At 35.7% G+C, this 22,755-nt stretch overlaps 1 protein-coding gene across 4 annotated transcripts in view; it reads right to left on the bottom strand.

The window, feature by feature from the left end:
• LOC307181767 (uncharacterized protein) overlaps positions 1 to 22,755 on the bottom strand; it is a 624,007-nt gene that overhangs the window by 147,867 nt on the left and 453,385 nt on the right. The window lies entirely within an intron of this gene.

Here is a 22,755-nt window from a genome sequence, read left to right as displayed (position 1 = left end):
CCTCTAAGAGTTTTATAGTGTCCACTCTTACATTAAGTTCTCTAATCCATTTTGAGTTTATTTTTGTATATGGTATTAGAGTGCTCTAATTTCATTCTTTTAGATGTAGCTGTCCAGTTTTCCAAGCACCACTTATTGAAGAGACTGTCTTTTCTCCATTGTATATCTTTGCCTCCTTTGTCATAGATTAGTTGACCATAGGTGCATGGGTTTATCTCTGGGCTTTCTATCTTGTTTCATTGATCTATGTTTCTGTTTTTGTGTCAGTACCATATTGCCTTGATTACTGTAGCTCTGTAGTATAGTCTGAAGTCAGGGAGTCTCATTCCTCCAGCTCTGTTTTTTTCCCTCAAGACAGCTTTGGCTATTCGGGGTATTTTGTGTCTCCATACAAATCTGAAGATTTTTTGTTCTAGTTCCGTAAAAACTGCCACTGGTAATTTGATAGGGATTGCATTCAATCTGTAGATTGCATTGGGTAGTATAATCATTTTGATAATATTGATTCTTCCAATCCAAGAACATGGTATATCTCTCCATCTGTTGGTATCATCTTTAATTTCTTTCATCAGCGTCTTATAGTTTTCTGCATACAGGTCTTTTGTCTCCGCAGGTAGCTTTATTCCTAGGTATTTTATCCTTTTTGTTGCAATGGTAAACGGGAGTCTTGTTAATTTCTCTTTCAGATTTTTCATCATTAGTGTATAGGAATGCAAGAGATTTCTGTGCATGAACTTTGTATCCTGCAACTTTACCAAATTTATTGAGTAGCTTTAGTAGTTTTCTGGTGGCATCTTTAGGATTCTCTATGTATAGTATCATGTAATCTGCAAACAGTGACAGTTTTACTTCTTCTTTTGCAGTTTGGATTCCTTTTATTTCTTTTTTTCTCTGATTGCCGTGGCTAGGACTTCCAAAACTATGTTGAATAATAGTGGTGAGAGTCGACATCCATGTCTTGTTCCTGATCTTAGAGGAAATGCTTTCAGTTTTTCACCATTGAGAATGATGTTTTCTGGGGGCTTGTCATATATGGCCTTTATTATGTTGAGGTAGGTTCCCTCTATGCCCACTTTCTAGAGAGTTTTATCATTAATGGGTGTTGAATTTTGTCAAAATCTTTTTCTGCATCTATTGAGATGATCATACGGTTTTTATTCTTCAGTTTGCTAATATGGTGTATCACATTGTTTGATTTGCCTATATTGAAGAATCCTTGCATCCTTGGGATAAATTCAACTTGATCATAGTGTATATGTCCCTTTAAATGTGTTGGATTCTGTTTGCTAGTATTTTGTTGAGGATTTTTGTATCTATATTCATCAGTGATATTGGTCTGTAATTTTCTTTTTTTGTAGTATCCTTGTCTGGTTTTGGTATCAGTGTAATGGTGGCCTCATAGAATGAGTTTGGGAGTGTTCCTTCCTCTGCAATTTTTTGGAAGACTTTGAGCAGGATGGGTGTTAGCTGTTCTCTAAATGTTTGATAGAATTCACCTGTGAAGCCATCTGTTCTTGGACTTTTGTTTGTTGGAAGATGTTTAATCACAGCTTCAATTTCATTACTTGTGATTGGTCTGTTCATATTTTCTATTTATTCCTGGTTCAGTCTTGGAAGGTTATACCTTTCTAAGAATTTATCCATTTCTTCCACGTTGTCCATTTTATTGGCATAGAGTTGCTTGTAGTAATCTCTCAGGATGCTGTGTATTTCTGAGGAGGCTGTGGTAAGTTCTCCTTTTTCATTTCTAATTTTCTTGATTTGAGTCCTCTCCCTCTTTTTCTTGATGATTCTGGCTAATGGTTTATCAATTTTGTTTATCTCCTGAAAGAACCAGCTTTTAGTTTTATTGATCTTTGCTATTGTTTTCTTTGTTTCTATTTCATTTATTTCTGCTCTGATATTTATGATATCTTTCCTTCTGCTAACTTTGGGTTTTGTTTGTTCTTCTTTCTCCACTTCTTTTAGGTGTAAGGTTAGATTGTTTATTTGAGAGTTTTCTTGTTTCTTGAGGTAGTCTTGTATAAACTTCCCTCTTAGAACTGCTTTTGCTACATCCCATAGGTTTTGGATCATTGTGTTTTCATTGTTACTTGTCTCTAGGTATTTTTTGATTTCCTCTTTGATTTCCTCAGTGATCTCTTGGTTATTAAGTAACGTATTGTTTAGCCTCCATGTGTCTGTGATTTTTACATTTTTCTCCCTGTAATTGATTTCTAATCTCATAGCGTGTGGTCTGAAAAGATGCTTGATATAATTTCAATTTCCTTAAATTTACTGAGGCTTGGTCTGTGACCCAAGATGTGATCTATCCTGGAGAATGTTCTGTGCACACTTGAGAAGAAAGTGTAATCTGCTGTTTTGGGATGGAATGTTCTATAAATATCAATTAAATCTATCTGTTCTATTGTGTCATTTAAATCTTCTGTTTCCTTATTTATTTTCATTTTGGATGATGTGTCCATTGCTGTAAGTGAGGTGTTAAAGTCCCCCACTATTATTGTGTTACTGTCAATTTACTCTTTTATAGCTGTTAGCAGTTGCCTTATGTATTGAGGTGCTCCTATGTTATGTGCATAAATATTTACAATTTTTTTTTTTTTTTTTTTATTTTATTTTTTTTTTTAACATCTTTATTGGGGTATAATTACTTTACAATGGTGTGTTAGTTTCTGCTTTATAACAAAGTGAATCAGTTATACACATACATATGTTCCCATATCTCTTCCCTCTTGCGTCTCCCTCCCTCCCACCCTCCCTATCCCACCCCTCCAGGCTGTCACAGAGCACCGAGCCAATATCCCCGTGCCATGCGGCTGCTTCCCTCTAGTTATCTACCTTACTACGTTTGTTAGTGTGTATATGTCCATGACTCTCTCTCGCCCCGTCACAGCTCACCCTTCCCCCTCCCCATAACCTCAAGTCCGTTCTCTAGGAGGTCTGCGTCTTTATTCCTGCCTTACCCCTAGGTTCTTCATGACATTTTTTTTTTCTTAAATTCCATATATATGTGTTAGCATACTGTATTTGTCTTTTTCGTTCTGACTTACTTCACTGTGTATGACAGACTCTAGGTCTATCCACCTCATTACAAATAGCTCAATTTCGTTTCTTTTTATGGCTGAGTAATATTCCATTGTATATATGTGCCACATCTTCTTTATCCATTCATCCGATGATGGGCACTTAGGTTGTTTCCATCTCCGGGCTATTGTAAATAGAGCTGCGATGAACATTTTGGTACATGACTCTTTTTGAATTTTGGTTTTCTCAGGGTATATGCCCAGTAGTGGGATTGCTGGGTCATATGGTAGTTCTATTTGTAGTTTTTTAAGGAACCTCCATACTGTTCTCCATAGTGGCTGAACCAATTCACATTCCCACCAGCAGTGTAAGAGGGTTCCCTTTTCTCCACACCCTCTCCAGCATTTATTGTTTCTAGATTTATTGATGATGGCCATTCTGACTGGTGTGAGATGATATCTCATTGTAGTTTTGATTTGCATTTCTCTAATGATTAGTGATGTTGAGCATTCTTTCATGTGTTTGTTGGCAGTCTGTATATCTTCTTTGGAGAAATGTCTATTTAGGTCTTCTGCCCATTTTTGGATTGGGTTGTTTGTTTTTTTGTTGTTGAGCTGCATGAGCTGCTTGTAAATTTTGGAGATTAATCCTTTGTCAGTTGCTTCATTTGCAAATATTTTCTCCCATTCTGAGGGTTGTCTTTTGGTCTTGAATATTTACAATTTTTATATCTTCTTCTTGGATCGATCCCTTGATCATTCTGTAGTGTCCTTCTTTGTCCCTTCTAATAGTCTTTATTTTAAAGTCTACTTTGTCTGATATGAGAATTGCTACTCCAGCTTTCTTTTGGTTTCCATTTGCATGGAATATCTTTTTCCATCCCCTTACTTTCAGTCTGTATGTGTCTCTAGGTCTGAAGTGGGTCTCTTGTAGACTGCATATATATGGGTCTTGTTTTGTGTCCATTTAGCAGGCCTGTGTCTTTTGGTTGGAGCATTTATTCCATTCACGTTAAAGGTAATTATTGATATGTATGTTCCTATTACCATTTTCTTAATTGTTTGGCGTTTGTTTTCGTAGGTCCTTTTCTTCTCTTACGTTTCCCACTTAGAGAAATTCCTTTAGCATTTGTTGTAGAGCTGGTTTGGTGGTGCTGAATTCTCTTAGCTTTCGCTTTTCTGTAAGGCTTTTGATTTTTCCATCGAATCTGAATGAGATCCTTGCTCGGTAGAGTAATCTTGGTTGTAGGTTTTTCCCTTTCGTCACTTTAATTATATCATGCCACTCCCTTCTGGCTTGTAGAGTTTCTGCTGAGAAATCAGCTGTTAACTTTATGGGAGTTCCCCTGTATGTCATTTGTCATTTTTCCCTTGCTGCTTTTAATAATTTTTCTTTGTCTTTAATTTTTGCCAATATGATTACCATGTGTCTTGGCGTGTTTCTCCTTGGGTTTAACCTGCATGGGACTCGCTGTGCTTCCTGGACTTGGGTGGCTCTTTCCTTTCCCATGTTAGGGAAGTTTTCGACTATAATCTCTTCAAATATTTTCTCAGGTCCTTTCTCTCTCTCTTCTCCTTCTGGGACCCCTATAATGCGAATGTTGTTGAGTTTAATGTTGTCCCAGAGGTCTCTTAGGCTGTCTTCATTTCTTTTCATTCTTTTTTCTTTATTCTGTTCTGCAGCAATGAATTCCACCATTCTGTCTTCCAGGTCACTTATCCGTTCTTCTGCCTCAGTTATTCTGCTATTTGTTCCTTCTAGTGTAGTTTTCATTTCAGTTACTGCATTGTTCATCTCTGTTTGTTTGTTCTTTAGTTCTTCTAGGTCTTTGTTAAACATTTCTTGCATCTTCTCCATCTTTGCCTCCATTCTTTTTCCAAGATCCTGGATCATCTTCACTATCATTATTTTGAATTCTTGTTCTGGAAGGTTGCCTATCTCCACTTCATTTAGTTGTTTTTCTGGGGGGTTATCTTGTTCCTTCATCTGGTACATAGCCCCCTGTCTTTTCATCTTGTCTCTCTTTCTATGAATGTATTTTTTGTTCCACAGGATGCAGGACTGTAGTTCTTCTTGCTTCTGCTGTCTGCCGGCTGCTGGATGAGGCTATCTAAGAGGCTTGTGCAAGTTTCCTGATGGGAGGGACTGGTGGTGGGTAGAGCTGGCTGTTGCTCTGGTGGACAGAGCTCATTAAAAGTTTAATCTGCTTGTCTGATGATGGGTGGGGCTGGGTCCCCTCCCTGTTGGTTGTTTGGCCTGAGGTGACCCAACACTGGAGCCTACCCCAGTTCTTTGTTGGGACTAATGGTGAACTCTGGGAGGGCTCACGCCAAGGAGTACTTCCCAGAACCTCTGCCTCCAGTGTCCCTGTCCCCATGGTTAGACAGAGTCACCCCCTGCCTCTGCAGGAGACCCCTCAACACCAGCAGGTATGTCTGGTTCAGTCTCTATGGGTCACTGCTCCTTCCCCTGGGTCCCGATGCAGACACTACTTTATGCGTGCCCTCCAAGAGTGGAGTCTCTGTTTCCCCCAGTCCTGTCGAAGTCCTGCAATCAAATCCCACTAACCTTCAAAGTCTGATTCTCTAGGAATTCCTCCTCCTGTTGCCGAACCCCGTTCGGCAGCCTGATGTGGGGCTCAGAACCTTCACTCCAGTGGGTGGACTTCTGTGGTAGAAGTGTTATACACTTTGTGGGTCACCCACCCAGCAGTTATGGGATTTAATTTGATTGTGATTGCGCCCCTCCTACCATCTCATTGTGGCTTCTCCTTTGTCTTTGGACGTGGGGTATCTTTTTTGGTGAGTTTCAGTGTCTTCCTGTCAATAATGGTTCAGCAGTTAGTTGTGATTCCAGTGTTCTCTCAAGAGGGAGTGAGAGCACGTCCTTCTACTCCGCCATCTTGAACCAATCCCTGAGAAACTTCTAAGTATCAGGCACTGTCCTTCAATATCTGTTGTTCACCCGCTAGTGTTGGAGAGTCTCCCACAGAGGTAGGGGGTGGCTGTGGCTCAACGTGAGGACAAGGACACTGGCAGCAGAAGCTCTGGGAAGTACTCCCCGGCAGGAGCTCCCCCAGAGTCCGTCCAGAATAACCACTTAGTTATAGCATTGCAAAGCACCCATTTCCTCTCATTTCTTCCTTTCTAACCAAGGGAGAATGCAGTTTTCAGCTTTCCCTTATCATTGTCCCCCAAAAGACTGTTATCAAACATTGCTACCTTGGGTAGGGCCATTTGTGACATTCTCAACCCCATCTAAAAAAAAGTAAGGAGCAAATTCTTAGTGAATGTCAGATTTTCCCAGTGTCTAAATTTTTTAAAATTAATTAATTAATTGATTGATTTTTGGCTGCATTGGGTCTTCGTTGTGGTGTGAGGGCATCTCATTGTGGTGGTTTCTCTTGTTGCAGAGCATGGGCTCTAGGTGCGCAGGCTTCAGTAGTTGTGGCTCGTGGGTTCTAGAGCACAGGCTCAGTAGTTGTGGTACACAGGCTTAGCTGCTCTGCGGCGTGGGGGATCTTCCCAGACCAGGGCTCGAACCCGTGTCCCCTGCATTGGTAGGCAGATGCTTAACCACTGCACCACCAAGGAAGCCCCCCAGTGTCTAAATTTTTACCAGAGTTCAACTTACTAACTGAGAGCACAAATGTCATGAATTATACCCACATGGTCTAAAATAAATTTTCAAAGATGCTTAACATCAAAGAGGAAGAAACTTAAACACTGTGAAAATGATAAATGATATATATACATAATTATAGCAACTTAATATAGGAAAATTCATAATTAAATCTGTCTTAAGTGAAAGAGTTTTAAATGAATTAGCCATATACCGATGTAAACATTTATATTGATGAGGTTATAGCATACCCAACAGAAGGATCAACTGTAACAATAACTGAAAATTAGATTAGTGTATAGAAGTGGCAAAATGGTCATTAGTGCACTAAGATAAAAGCATATTTTGTGACAAGTTCACATCCATGTGATACTTAAGGGTACAGTGTTAAAATTCACACATTTAAAATGGTAACATAAACTTTACTTGCCATTGTTTCACAAGATTTGGCAAACCCTGCAGAGGAAATTATTCTGGGAATAATATTAAATGGTGTTTTGCTTATCATGGTAATTATAAGAGAAAAATCTTTGTTTCCAAACAAATGGAGTAGAGGTAAGAGTCATGAGTTATGGAAGAAGATTCTGTGATGTTTAGGGTTCAAACTTTCCTGGATAATGTACAGGGAACAAAAAAAAAAAGGAAGAAATAGGATGGATTATCATTTCAATTCTTAGTTCTGAGTAAGAGATGCCAGAAAAATTTGATATGAGCCCATAAGCAACTGATTATATTACTTGAACCTACAGAATACACTGAATGCTTGAAAGTTACAAATAAATTATCTGTTTTCCATTTATTGAATCATTTTCCAAAACATAAATGAACAAAAAGTGTAAAAACAAGTGGAACAAACTATGCTTTAAAAGATTCAGCCCTGTAGAGGTGTTAAATAGTGAAATTCCTTGAAACTCAACCATGTGTTTTGTGCCTTATCAGCTCTGAATAAATAATGTAGGCTGTCTGCCAAATTAAGAATCTCATAATAAGTTGTTCTGATGGTGTTATAAGTGAGAGGTGGATTGGGCTGTGCTCTCCTGAAGGAAGTGGGTAGATGACATTGGTGGAAAAGGAAAATGACATTAGTGGCAAGGACACAAAATTAAAAATGACAGAATAAGTGTGAGATAGTAAAGCAGGTGATGAAAGGATTTTAGAGAGACAAAAAGGATTCTCTTAATTAAATGTGATTAGGCATCTGTTATTTTTTTTAAAAAAGGAAATCAAAGTAGTATCAGGACACGTTTTTCTGATTTTTCTGATTAAGCAGCAAGATTCCACCACCACCCTTCATCGTTTTTAAACTTTCAGTTTTGGTGTGTGAATTCTAAAGTAAGTCTCAGATGTGAGTAATTTTAGCCTGGAAGCTATAAGAAATAAAGAGAATTTTGGAATGAAGGTTGTAAAGTCAGCCATTGGGCCTTCTCCAAGTAATAACAGCATGTAGTTCTATTAAGCATGATAAATTCCCCTTCCAGATTTTTTAAAAAACATCAGACATAACTCTCATAGAGACAGGGACTTTGCAGGCTAAATTATTCTAAATAGCCATTTAGAATAAATGCCAAAAACACAGAATAAGATTTCAATCTACAGGGGACCCTATATAATATTTTTTTAATTAAAGCACCTGTAAAAATAACATTGTTATTTTTATAGTAGTAACTACATTTGGATACTATTAATGTTGTTATTCATTAGATTCCTCTTCAAGGTGTTGCTTTAAATTGATCATTCAGGTTTCCTACATCCCGGTCACTATTGAATAATTAATTCAAAGAATGATTATTGAACAATTGACGTATACAAGATAATATGATAGATGTGGGGATGGGAAATGAAAAGAAGTTTATAACTTAGCCCTTATTTTTAGCAACTTTTTTTTTTTTGGCCGCAGGGCATGTGGGATCTTAGTTCCCTGACCGGGAATGGAACCCCGCCCCCTGCAGTGGAAGTGCAGAGTCTGCCAGGGAAGTCCAGCCCTTATTTTTAAGAAGCTTAACATCTAAGTAAGAGATAGTCAGGAAATGTATGATCAGGGAAGACTATGGAAAAGGTAGAGATTGAACTGGGCTTTGAAGGATTCTTCACATTTTAAGAGCCATGACTGGGGAAAAAGAAAAAAAAGTGCCTAAGTAACAGGAATCAGCTACTTCAGGCTGAGCAAAACAATGGTTCCTGCCCAACTACGTAAGAGGAAACTTAGTGCTGAAAATGAATTTATAGCTAAGAGACATGTATGAATTAATTAAACCAAGATACTTGGTTTAAGAACATGCAGAAAGTTCTAAAATAAATTAGCAGTTCACAGTCTGAGAATTTCAGACCCCTAGAGGGATCACTGAATTATTGCAAGCAACTTATGAAGGTAATCTGAGTCCAGGCAATAGATTTAATAAATAACATCATCGGCAAATACTAACCACTGTCTTTCAAAAGCTGTTGTGGGTGATAAAGAATATATTCACTTAATAGCACTAGTGCACTGAAGGAATAACTATTGAAATTTCATATCACTTCATTGTTTTATTCAGATTAAAGAAACTATATATATACATATGCATCATACTGCATCGCCATTTTTGTTGACATTTTTAGTTAATATATTATGACTATATTTTTATGTGAACGAATATACTTATAAATCTTATAAAGCTTATAAATTATTTCAAAATATTGACTGGTATTTTGTTCTATTCTATAATTAATTTAAACATTCCCCTACTTTGGAAGATTTAAGTTGTTCTATATTAAAAATGATGCTGTTTATAAACATTCTTGCTATAGCTAAGTATTATATACATCCTTAAATTTTGGGGGATAAATCCCTACATATGAAGTCGCTAAGTCAAAAAGTATACACTTTTTAGGATTTCAATATATATTGCTAAATTGCCTTCTCAAAGATTCTATCATTATGTGTTCCTTCCAGCAGGTTATAAGACCACTAACTTCCCTGCTAATATGAAACAATATTATAAACAAAACAGAAGTAGAGTCACAGATATAGAAAACAAACTTACGGTTACCAGGGGATAAGCCGGGGGAGGGATAAGTTGGGAGACTGGGATTGACATACACACACTACTATATATAAAATAGATAACTTATAAGAGCCTGCTGTATAGCACAGGGAACTCTACTCAATGGTCTATATGCGAAAAGAATCTAAAAAACAAAAAAGAGTGTATATATGTATATGTATAACTGATTCACTTTGCCGTACACCTGAAACTAACACAACACTGTAAATCAACTATACTCCAGTTAAAAAAAAAAGCAAGTGGGCAATGAACAGATGACCTCCTCTGGAGACTTTAAAACAAACAAAATGGATATAGATTGGCAAAACTAAAAAAAAAAAAGGGGTATTCATAGTCAAATAGATTAGAAATTTCCAAGCTACAGCTATATGGCATGTGAAGTACACAGACAATCAAAACATATTTAAGTATTTTGTGCATGTGTCTCAGGTCAGCAGACAGATCTATGACAGCTATCGAGAACTGTGTACAGTGTTTCCTATCATCAACCACTCATACACTTTCCTAAGAGATATTCACCTTGTTGAAAGTTCTTTGCTTCTCTGTAGCCTCAAAGAATTACAACCCAAGGTGCTCTGAAAAAGGAGTCAATACAGTAAGAAATATCCTGGTTTCCCAATGTGCACAAACATGTGAGAAAGACTACTTTCCCTTGCAGAGGATCTTGTTACTTCGCCAGCAGCAGTATCTACATAGAAGGGAATGAGAACAGTGAAAATGTGCTCTCTGTGAATGTGGTAGCATTACTCCAATTCATCCAGAAAGAAGACAGTAATAGAATTGGAAGTTTTTATCAGTTTGGGCAACTTAGAAAATGTGCCTTCTATGCACACATTCACTGTTTTCTGTGCATGGCAGGAAAAGAAACTGATTTGTTGGATCTGATTACAGTTATTAAAAAATCAAAAAGCTTTGCCTCTATTTGATTTCTTTAAGTGATGCCTATTGCATTTGGAGAGGATTGGAAACTATCCTTTGAAAAAACTGTAGGTCTCAGGAACCTGTAGGAGTAATTTCTATTAACTACACTTTGAGATCTCTGACTATCTACACATTTCAGTAACATTCACTTATGCCTTTAAAACGAAAATAAGAAGTCTTCCTTCTGAAAGAGAGAAAATGATGATGTAAACAGGCAGAGGAGAAATTGAGATTTTAAAAACCTGAAGTCCTTCAGAATACTTTGATTCTATACTTAATTCTATTCCTACATCCTCTTCCCTGATTTGGTACTTGATTTTGTTTTCCCCCAAATATCGTGTCATCCTATGTTGATGCTGCCTTGTTTATTAGAGCTCTAGTTTACCCTACAAATTCATAAGGTCTAATTCCTTCAGTATCTGTTGTTTTTTTGGATGCTAGGGAGAGGAAGCTAAGAATTCCAGGCAAGAATCCAAGTCATGTTGTTCAAATAAACCTCCAAATACACTGACCATGGGAAATGATTTGCCTTTCTAAACTATTATTGAAATCTATCAAGGGTATAAGCCAATCAGGAGAGCAAGAGGGATGGGACTAAGGCCCAAGGAAGAAGATTTGAACTAGTTAAAATTCAGCATGTGTTACCTGGGCTTGAAAGTCACAGAGCAGCTAAAGGGATTTATGGGAATTCACAACAGAGTGAGTTGTAGGAAAGAAAAATATCAGTAAAACTCCTTAAAATGAAATAATCTAGACAGATAACAGAAGTTGCTGCCCTAAAATACCAGTTACCAATAAATATGACATAAAACCAAGCACTCATTGATCAGATTTCCTGCAGAAAGAAGCTGATGCCAAATGCTTGTATTACAGAGAGGTTGACAGCTGAGCTCTGTTGGGAAATTGGGGGGAAACCACATGATTTTTTTTTTCTGCAAAATTTACAGAAAATCCTCAAAGAAAGTACAGAGAATTTCCCCATGTCCCTTACCCAGTTTGTCCTATTGTTAATATCTTATATTCTCAGAGTATATTTTTCAATTCTAAGAAACCAACATTGAGTAACTAAACTTGATAATTTATTCAGATTTTACTAGTTTTCCTCCAAGATCCTTTTTCTCTTCTGGGATCCCATCAGGGATACCACATTGCATTTGGTCATTATGCCTCCTAAGACTCCTCTTGGCTGTGACAGTTTCTCAGAATTTCCTTGTCCTTGCTGACCTTGACAGTTTTGAGGAGCACTAGCCAGGTTTTTCTTTTTTTCTGAATGTCCCTAATTTGGGTTTGTCTGATGTTCTAATGGTTAGACCTGGGTAGGCGTTTTTGGTGAACAAAACCCACAGAAGTGAAGTAGCATTCTCAGAACACTCATGTTTTAAAAGATAAAATTAATAGATCGCCCTAAGGCTTTTGAAACATTTTTCCTATGACTCCACCTCCTAATTAACTGAAAGCCTAAATAATAATAAAATGAAATCAGCGAGGCTGCCATGACCTTTTCCGTCGAGAACCAGAACTTTGTAGTTGTGACTTTTCCTTCGCAGTGATATTCTCTCTTCCTGAAGGGCAGATATATTGATACCATTCAGTGTATGTCATAACTCAGTTATGGGAGTACAAAGGAAAGAAATACAAGCTTATAATACTGGATGATACAACAGACACCACCCTGGTTGGCCTCCTAGCAGCCACCGCCAGCCCTCTTTCACCTTGCCCACCTCCTACTTTAAGGTCTAAAAGGCTCCCTCATATTTGATCCAGTGCTAGTCTACGAGATGAGGGCTGGCTGGTCTCCTGGGGTGTTCGGCAGGGCTGTGAGGGGGGACACTTCCTCTTTGACAGAGGGAGACAGACGCAGCAGGAAAGCTTTTTCACCTGTTCTGACATGGCAACAAGTCTAAGGACAAAAAGCCAAATGTTGAGAATGGAAGAACAGATGACGAAAACAGTCTGACTTCTAGAAGGCATCACTGAGCCACTGAATCAACCCTGGGACTGCTAGAGGAACTGGTAAGGTCCTCACTGTTTGTCGGGTTTGCAGCTCAAAGCATCCTTGCTGAGACATGCAGCAATATTGACATTTCTCATGATAACTCAGAGGAGATGCATTGGCAACCCATAGACATGTTTTGTATTGTTTACACAGTGTTAAAACTGTAGTTACTCTCTCTTTAAAATAAGTTGATTTCACAGGGAGAAAATATTCCCACTTCTTTTGAAAAAATCAGCAGATCTGTCAACACTTGGCCCACAGGTCGACCTGCCAACAGTCAACTGGAGCTGGTAGCAGCTGCCACTTTTAGACGAGATCTGTGCTTTGCTCTTCTGTTCACCATAGTTCCCACCCTGGCCGGCTTCATGCATTTATATTATCCCTATGAACCTTGTAGCATCTGTGAAAAAACCTTCATAGCTGGGTTTCGTTTAAGTCAAGTCTTCTAGATGTCCCTTTTGATTTTTTTTTTCAGTTTTGCATAAGAGGAGTGGCCCTTAATTTTGGAAGAACGTGTGCAATGAAAATCATAGAAATATGGCTCTGACAAACTTTGCAACTTCTTTGTGATGCCACACCTCCTTTTCTGCTCTCCCTCTCCTCCTCACCCTCTGGCCTCCCACAGTGCTGCTGAAGAAAAATGAGTTAAGATTAACTTTCCAACTAACATATCTCAGATGCTTTATTTTGCCTGGAAGTTCCTATAGTCAGTCAGGAAAAAAAAAAGTAAACCTCTCATATATCCATTTACCCTCCATAGAAACTCACCTAACTGATCTAGACTTACCCTTTGGATAGAGACTAACAAAGTTTTATCATTGCTATGTTTTGAGTTTATAGTTCACAGTTCCTAACTAAAGAAATGCAGTGCGTGGCCCATGAACCACGCTCCAGGGCTGAACGCATACATACGACCCATGGATTACAGCTTTTTGCTGGGGCATTTCCCATAGCTACAGAAAGAGTGGCAAAGGGGAAATCCAGCAAAATGTACTCAGACTTCAATGGCATGTGTATGATTGGAAAGGTAAATATGATGAGTTTGTTTAGATAAGGCAACTTGATAGGAGGAAGGCAAAGTTTATTATTAGTTCCATAGAGGGTAAGCATGAGACTTCTCTGGAGAGAAACTTTTGAGACTTGCCTCAAGATTTCAGAGCCACCTTCTTCAGGGTCACCCCCTACCCTTAGCAGTAGCATCACTGCAACAAATCCAGGAATAATATGCCCCTCCGTGCATCACCTACAGAAGTCACAAGCACAGTGTCACAGGAAATGTGATGAGTGGGGCAACCTGGAAATCAATGCTTCAGCAAGCACTGTGTGGATGGTGGAACCTGAAAGATGTAGCCCCAAGCCTTGTTCAAAGGGGCACTGCCAGTCAGCGGTAGCCTCATTACTAGGCAGGACTATGAGCTCAGCTGTAGTTTAAAGTAACTGTAACAGGTCTCTATGCTCACCTGATTTCTGATGAGAAAGTTTTATCACTTTAACCATCAACCTGATGTTCATTGCATTATAAGAAACAGAGCTGGATAGAGGCAGGACTTTGATTCAAAATGATCTCCAGTGTATGTCTTCTCTATCACTTCCAACAACAACTCCCATGGAACAGGTTGGTTAATTATTTCGGCTCAAATGTCAGTATCCAATGTTTTCAAAAATTATTTCTTATTTAACTTTAATCTGCTTTTAATTACTACTATTTCAAAAAGAATCAATTCCTACTTTCATTGCAAATACTTTTTGTAAAGGTTCTGTATTTTCAATATAGTGTTTGTCTGGAAATTACAACATAGGGCAGGTTGCACTGAAGGCAGTCATATGTTTCCATAAGAATAATGTTATAATGAGGAGGAGGATATGCCATCTAATGAATAATAGTAATAACAAACATTTATAATGATAAAAAGGATAAAAATAACAAAAATATGGGGCTTCCCTGGTGGCACAATGGTTAAGAATCTGCCTGCCAATGCAGGGGACACGGGTTTGAGCCCTGGTCCAGGAAGATCCCACATGCCGCGGAGCAACTAAGCCTGCGCACCACAACTACTGAGCCTCCGCTCTAGAGCGAGCCACAACTACTGAGCCTGCGTGCCACAACTACCGAAGCCTGCATGCCTAGAGCCCATGCTCTGCAACAGGAGAAGCCACCGCAATGAGAAGCCCACGCACAGCAACAAAGAGTAGCACCCGCTCGCCACAACTAGAGAAAGCCTGTGTGCAGCAGCGAAGACCCAGTGCAGCCAAAAATAAATAAATAAATAAATTTATTTTAAAAAATACAAATAATTACTATGGGCTTATTTTTATGGTAAAATTGTACTTCCAGTCACATAAAATGGGCATAAAAGTAATATACAATGGTTTTATATATATGTGTATATATGTACACATATATATATGACAATCATACAAAGGGCCTCAATATATCTATATATCTCTCTATATATTTAACTAAACAAATAAACTATATCATAAATTTGACCGAAAATTAATATATTACCTACAGTAAATACTAATCAATAATTCAATAATTTTGTTTAACTTCTTATCATTTAGAAGAGATTTACCTTGAATAACTTATAAATCATCCCAAGCAATATCTGTCACAAAGGTATGAATTTATACATTGCTTTTCCTTTAAAAATTTTCCGTTTAGTTAGCGGAAATGTTTTCCATTCTTTTTCACCTCATTGCTTTCCTAAAGGATGGCATGGGTATGGAGCTCCTATATATTTTCCTTATGGTTGTATTTCTTGTTATTGATGATGATGATGATAATGGTGATAATGATAACAATGCAAATAACTTGTTTTTGTTCTATGTCCTTGGTTTGGGTTTTCAGAAAAAAAAATCTTTAAAAATCTATAGGTAATCCCGACATTTAAAAAAACACACAAAACTATTTAGTAGAAACATTTTTATAAGCTCAAGTTTTTAAAATGTTACTTATTACAGACTGGTTTGGGGGAATGCTAGGTGTATTCAGTTGAATGCAAAAATATGAAAATAGGAGAAGTTAATAACAGCTTCACTTTATATCAACTTCAGCATCTAATTTGTCCCTGTGTTTCCGTGATATATTTCCGGTTGCATAGCATTATGAAAATATAATATGTAGGGATGTAAATGCCAAAAGTTAAAGTGATAGATTGTAATTTCAGGATTTTTTTAAATCGAAGTTATCTAAAAGTTTGAAGGACGACTAATAAGAATCTTTTTGTTAAAAAAATAATTAAAAATAGATAATAAATCAAATTTAAGCTATAATAGCCACTTATATATTAATCTACATGTTGTAAATAATACTACACACATATATTCCTATACGCAATAAGGTATTATTACCACACCACTTGCGAGCTTGCATACTGTGAACATCAGCCTAGCAGAGGCTGGTGTTTTGCCCATCACATGCATGCTGTGGCAGTGTATTTTCTTTTGTTATTATACAGAAATTGCAGAGCTGGAAAATGCCTTTATTTATTAGTTATATCTAACACCTAGCACAGAGCTGGACCATAATAGGCATTCTTGTTGAATGAAATGAATAAAACTATTAAAGCTCTGATGAGACCTCTCAGATCATTTCATAAATGTGAAAATCCAACACGCCAATTACCAAGTCATTACAAAGAACCAATGTAAAAATTAATGAAATATTATGTATAGTTAAAATGCACAGTGTAGACATGTTTGCATAAATTTTGTTGTCTGTTAAAACTTTGCAAAAGGGGATACCAGTTGTGAAACTGGCCATTAACCCAGCTGCATCAAGTGATTTAGTTGCAGTGTGTGAAGGAGCAAATGGAAGGAATTTGTTGCCTTTCACTTACATTGTGGGTTAAATAGGATTATTGTGCTCTAACCTGAATCATCAACACAAAAATATGCATTCAATGAATGTTTTATGATGGTTCTGTTGATTAGTAGCATTGTTTATTTGTGAAAATGTGCTTATGAGATTCAAATAATGGATTTATACATACGTTTTTGCACCAAAGCCTATTTGTAACTTGAGAAATTTCCTTACCATCCTGGGTGTTGTATCTACTTTAAAATATTGCTCCACAGAACTAAAGTATTTGGCATTTGTTTAAAGTTTTTGAGTTTTACTATTAATAATTTTGGTTATGGCAATGGTTTTAAAAGCTAATGAATGTTAGTGAACGTTCATGGATTTAAAACCATGTCAAATGCCAGGAATTGTATCAACACATTAAATGCTGTCTCATTTAAACCTACAAATTGCCTCATTATTACTGTCATTTCACAAATTAGGAAACGGAGGTCCAGGGAAATTAAGCCATTTTTCAAGGTCACAAGGCCGTTGAGTGGGTAAGCCATGATTTAGACCCAGGGGTGATCAGTCCAAGACACTGCCATTCCACTTTGCGTCTTACCCACGAATGCAAAGAAGATCATGAAATGAGAACATTGTGACACTTGGATCTGACGATTACTTCTATGTACTGTCTCTGGAGAGTCTTAAAAAATGACTTGGAACTGATAGATACTGCAGTAAGTTAGACTCTGCAGCAGGGGCTTCCATGTTCTTTAATCCTCCAGTCTGGACATGATACCCTCTATGTGTTCCCCATATTCTCTGAATTTATTTTTAATATGTTATACTATAATTGTCCATCTACTTTTTCTTTGTTATCCATTAGAGTGTGAATAATTTGAAGGCAGGAATATTTTGTCATTTACCTTTATAACACCAATGCTTAGCCCAAGCCTATCAACACATAGTGCAGTGCTTGGTTGGTACTTAATAACTGAAATGAATGAATGAATGGGAAGTCAGAAAGCATTTACCTTTATTTAGGCAGATCAGTCTCTGCCTAAATAAACAGGATAAAATGCAGAAAACCTACTTCACTTACTATTTAGCCTTTAACAGACACCAAATTTTGCCTGCTATTTCTACTTCCTTCCTGTAGATCACTGATTCCCTTTGTCTAAGGATTTAATGAAGACTGGTGCAATAAGTATGTTGGAAAAAAATCTGAAACAAAAGTAATTTATTATGGTTCTTATTTTAGTTCAATAATAACTAAAACATTTATTCTCAGGATCACACAAACATATTTTCCTTTCTTTTTTGGAATTTCAAACCATCACCATGTAATGTAACTAAGCAGAAGGAAATTTTTCTAGTAATGTAAGAAGACATCCCTTTTTAAAAGTTCTGTTACAAAATTAAAACTTTTTTGCCAAAACATTACTAAGCAGTTTCTCACTATGTGCCAGTGAAATGAAAAACACAAAAATAAAAACATTTTTGAATACCAAAGCTATAAAAACACATTGCTATTTTAGATGGCTAGTTTTCTGAAATCTTCTTTCCCTACACTATTCATCTATCTCCACCTACAGAATTTTACTAATGGCTCCTTTTAGATTTTGTTAATTGCAAGCTACATAAATCGTCAATAGAAAGTGACCCTTTTCATTCTATATTTTGTGGTAAGAAAGTGCTATTTAACTGGAAGAAAGGTACAGATGCTCAACCTAAACTTTTCACACCATAGTTCCCAGGAATGTGGAAACATTAAGATACATGGAATCCAATATCCACCTACACAACTTTTTACTTCTAGGTCTTTGAAAAAATGTTAAGAACATACTCAAGTATAAATAATTTAATTAAATAGGAATATTTAATTAAAATCAAATTTCTTAGGTACTCATTTTTTATTCTAATCACTTATGGAATACAGTATTGATCATTTTTATGACAGTTTTTGTACCCTTTGGTAATCCATTTCAAGTACAGATGTGTGAGAATTCCCTAGGGTAACTGTAAACCAACAGGTATCCTCCAGGCTTGTATTATTAAGAAGCATTTTCTGAAGAGCAACATGTTGTGAGTGGGGAAAAGCACTGATCTCAAAAGAAGTCAGAACGTTTGAGTTCAATTCTTGGGTCTCTCATTAACTAGTTATATACCCTTGAACGAGTCATTTAAGCACTCCTGACCTTGGCTTCTTGATCTGTGAAATGATGGTGTCAGGCCTGATAAGTTCTAAGATCCTGCCCAATGTAAAATTAAATTAAATTAATAAAAAATCTTCCTTTAAGATTCAGAAAATATTTGTATTTATAGGAAATAATGGATGTTAACTAAACATATTGTGGTAATCATTTTATAATATATTTAAGTCAAATCACTATACTGTATACCTTATACTTATACAATGCTATATGCCAATTATATCTCAATAAAGCTATGAAAAAAAGATTCAGAAAATAATAAATACATGTACAATAAAGGGATTATCCTTACGAATATCAGTTCTCATTCTGTACAGGCTAAGAGTTGATTTAAAAGAAAGAGTTCTGTTTAGTGAGATTCAAGTGTTAAAGTTATAAAAACTAATATTTGTAAAGACCATTGAAATTACAGTCTTTTATTATTTATTTTAAGTATAAAACCACTTATTCACTTAATAAACAGCATTCTAGTCAATGAGTTTGTGACAATTGAGACTGCTCTAACCAATGCTGGGACGTGGCTCAGATCTGTGATTTTAACATAACCTCTCATAAGATTAGACAATATTTTCAGAATTTTCTTTGCATTACCTTAGCAATTAGGCTGACATGGAAAACTACCTCTCCCATCTCATGTATATATAAATGCTGGATCAACATAAGCATACCCCCATTTGTATACATTTAAATAAGATGTAAACTAATAAAAGTATCCACATGCAAAAGAATGCAGTTGGACCTCTACCTCAGATCATATACGAAAATTAACTTAAAATGGTCCATATACCTGAGTATAAGAGCTAAAACTCTTAAAATCTTAGAAGAAAACACGGCATCAAAATTTTCATAACTCTGGGTTAGGCAATGATTTCTTAGATATGACACCAAAAGCATAAGCAACAAATGAAAAAACAGATAAATTGGACTTCATTAATATTAAAAACTTTTGTGCTTCAAAGAATACCATCAAGAAAGTGAAAAGATAATCGACACAACTGGAGAAATATTTTCAAATCATATATCTAATTAAGATGTTTTTTATCCAGAATATATAAAGAACTCACAACTTAACAATAAAAAGATAAATTATACAATTAACAATGGTCAAATGATTTGATTAGACATTGCTCCAAGGAGCATACACAGATGGGCAGTTAGCACAAGAAATGATGCTCAATATCTTTAATCACTGGAGAAATGCAAAAAATGCCATACCACTTCACACACACACACACGCTAGGATGGCTATAAGCAAAAAGACAACAAGTACTGAGTGTTGAGAAATTGGAAACCTCACACTTTACTAATATGAATTTAAAATTGTGCAGCCACTATGGGAAACAGTTTGGCAATTCCACAAAATACTGAACATAGATTTACCCCATAACTAAGCAGTTCTACCCCTTGGTATATACCCAAGAGAAATGAAAACATACATCCCACATAAAAACTTGTCTAATAATGTTTATAGCAGCAGTGTTTAAGATAGCCAAAAAATGCAAACAACCCATGTCCATCACCTGGTAAACTAGATAAACAAAATGTGGCATATTCACACAATGGAGTGTATTTTGACAATAAAAAGAAATGAAGTATTGATAGAGGCTACAATGTGGATGAACCTTGAAAACATTATCTTAACTGAAAGAAGCCAGTCACAAAAGACTATATATTGCATGATTTCATTTATACGAAATGCCAAGAATAGGCAAATCCATAGAGATAAAAGTATCTGGGGGTTCCCTGGGGGAGGAAGGAGGATACAGAGAGTAACTGTAAATGGATACCAGGTTTAATTTTAGTGTAATGAGAGGTTCTAAAACTAGATAGTGATGATGGCTGCACAATTCTATGAATATACTAAAAATCACCAAATTATGCAATTTAAAAGGATAAAATTTACGGTATGTGAATTATATCTCTGTGAAACTGTTTAAAAAAATAATTTACCTAATCTAAAACAAACCAAAAAAGGATGGGTAGTTTTGACACTAAATCAGATATGTGAAGAGAAAAACAGTCAAATGGAATCTAGATATAAATAAATCATTAAGGATGAGCTAAATAAATAGAAAATTATAAAATGAGCAATTGTGAGAAACAGATGCTGGAATAAGAAGGTCAAATATATGTCTAATAGAAATTCAAGAATGAATATAAAATGGGAGAAAGACAATATTCACAGGAGGTAATGAGTGACAATTTTTCAGACTTGAAGAAGGGTAGTTTGAAAAGGTACAAGTCCTGAGCAAGACAACAAAAAACAAATTTAGAGAAATTTAAAAAACAAATTATGGGGACAACAGAAATCACTAAAATTTAGGAGAAAGATTATATAAACCTCCAGAAAGAAATTTATGAAAAAAGGAGTGAAAATCAATGTAGGATTTGGCCTATATAAACTATAATTCAAAAGTTGCAGTGAAAATAGACTATCTTGGCCAAATACAGATATTACTCACAACACTACCAGAAAGAAATATTAAAGTAGGTACCACAAAAAGAAAATTGAACCAAGAAGGAAAACATAAGATAAAAGGAGGAATGGCATGCAAAGAAAGTGATAAATATATTTTGAATCTCAATTATATTTAGTAGATAAAAAAAATAATAATTATATGAATAACTTCTAATTAGGAAATTAAAAATAAGGTAGAACTAAATTACTAGACAACAATAACCCAGAATACAGAAGATCAGTGTTAAAGCAATCCAAAGCCGTCATATTGTTCAAGAAACAGATAAAGATACAGATTAGTTTTACATCGTGGTTAATTATTATATACATATATTTAAATTTTAAGAGAGGCTGTCAACAAAATAGGAATAGAATATATAATTTTTAAACTCAGAGGAGGAAAAATACAATAGAGAAATCTATTCATCCAGAATGGGAAATGAAAAGGGTAAGAATAGGCAAATAAGTAATACGATAGAAAACACAAAATAAGTTAGAATAAATAAGTCCAAATATTTTAGTAATTGCAATAAGGTAAATGCTTTAAATGTATCTATTAAAAGATAGAATATTAGCATGGATTTTACAATTTAGGTATATCCTTAAAAGGGATACAATAAATTCAAACAAAAAAAGACATACAAATACTGAAAATAAAATAATAAATACAATGGAGAGTACTAACCAAACAAAAGTTGCATTAATATTAATACTGGATAAAATTGAATTTTAAAATCCGTTACAAAGGTAAGAAGTGACACCATGAAATTTCACAATGATAAAAGAAACATCAAACAAAGTGTTAGAATACAACAAGCATGTACTTGTTTACACAAAATAACCTGGCCTCAATATATAGAAAGTAAAACTAACAGAATTAGAAAAACTAAATCCACAGTTAAAATGGGATACTTTAGTATACCTCTCTCCAAAACTAAGAGATGAAGCAGGCCAAACAAACAAACAAAACAAGGATATAGAAGATTTGGATAATCTCAACATTTAGCCCTCATTTAACAAACCACTCAACTCTGCCCTTGTAGCACTAAAGCAGCCACAGACATTACATAATAAATGAGCATGTCTGCATTCCAATAACACTTTCTTTATGAACACTGAAATTTGAATTTCATGTCATTAACATGTTTTGAAACAATATTCTTTTGATTTTTTTAACCATTTAAAAATGTAAATAATATTCTTAGCTTATAGGATGTATAAAAAGAGCAGTGAACAGAATCTGGCCCACAGGCTGCAGTTTACCAAGCCTTGTACCTGACCACACATATATGCTTACAAATTCCAAATGCAATAATCTACTTTTCATAAAAAACATATAATTTCTGTTAGCAGAGAACCAGTTTATTACTGTTACTTTTAAATGAATTAAATAGCTAAATATATTTTTTCAATTTGTGAGTTTAATACAATATACTGGCAGATAAAACCGACATTAACAAAAGTCTTTGGGGCTCTGAGTATTACCTGAGTGTAAAGGGATCTTGAGACCAGTAAGTTTGAGAACTACTACATATAAAGTGTTGTTTGTAATAATGGAAAAAAGTGGGAAAATCCTAAATGTTCATTATGGTAATAAATAAATGTTAAGAGTAGATTTATTTAATAAGTAATAGATGGTTGTTGAAATGAATAAACAGGACATATTAGAAACACAGATACATCTCAAT

The sequence above is a fragment of the Stenella coeruleoalba genome, assembly GCF_951394435.1.
Source record: "Stenella coeruleoalba genome assembly, chromosome: 2".
In the NCBI taxonomy this organism is placed as follows: domain Eukaryota; kingdom Metazoa; phylum Chordata; class Mammalia; order Artiodactyla; family Delphinidae; genus Stenella; species Stenella coeruleoalba.
Note: the sequence above shows the minus strand (reverse complement) of the source record. Positions and strands in the feature narration are given on the sequence as shown.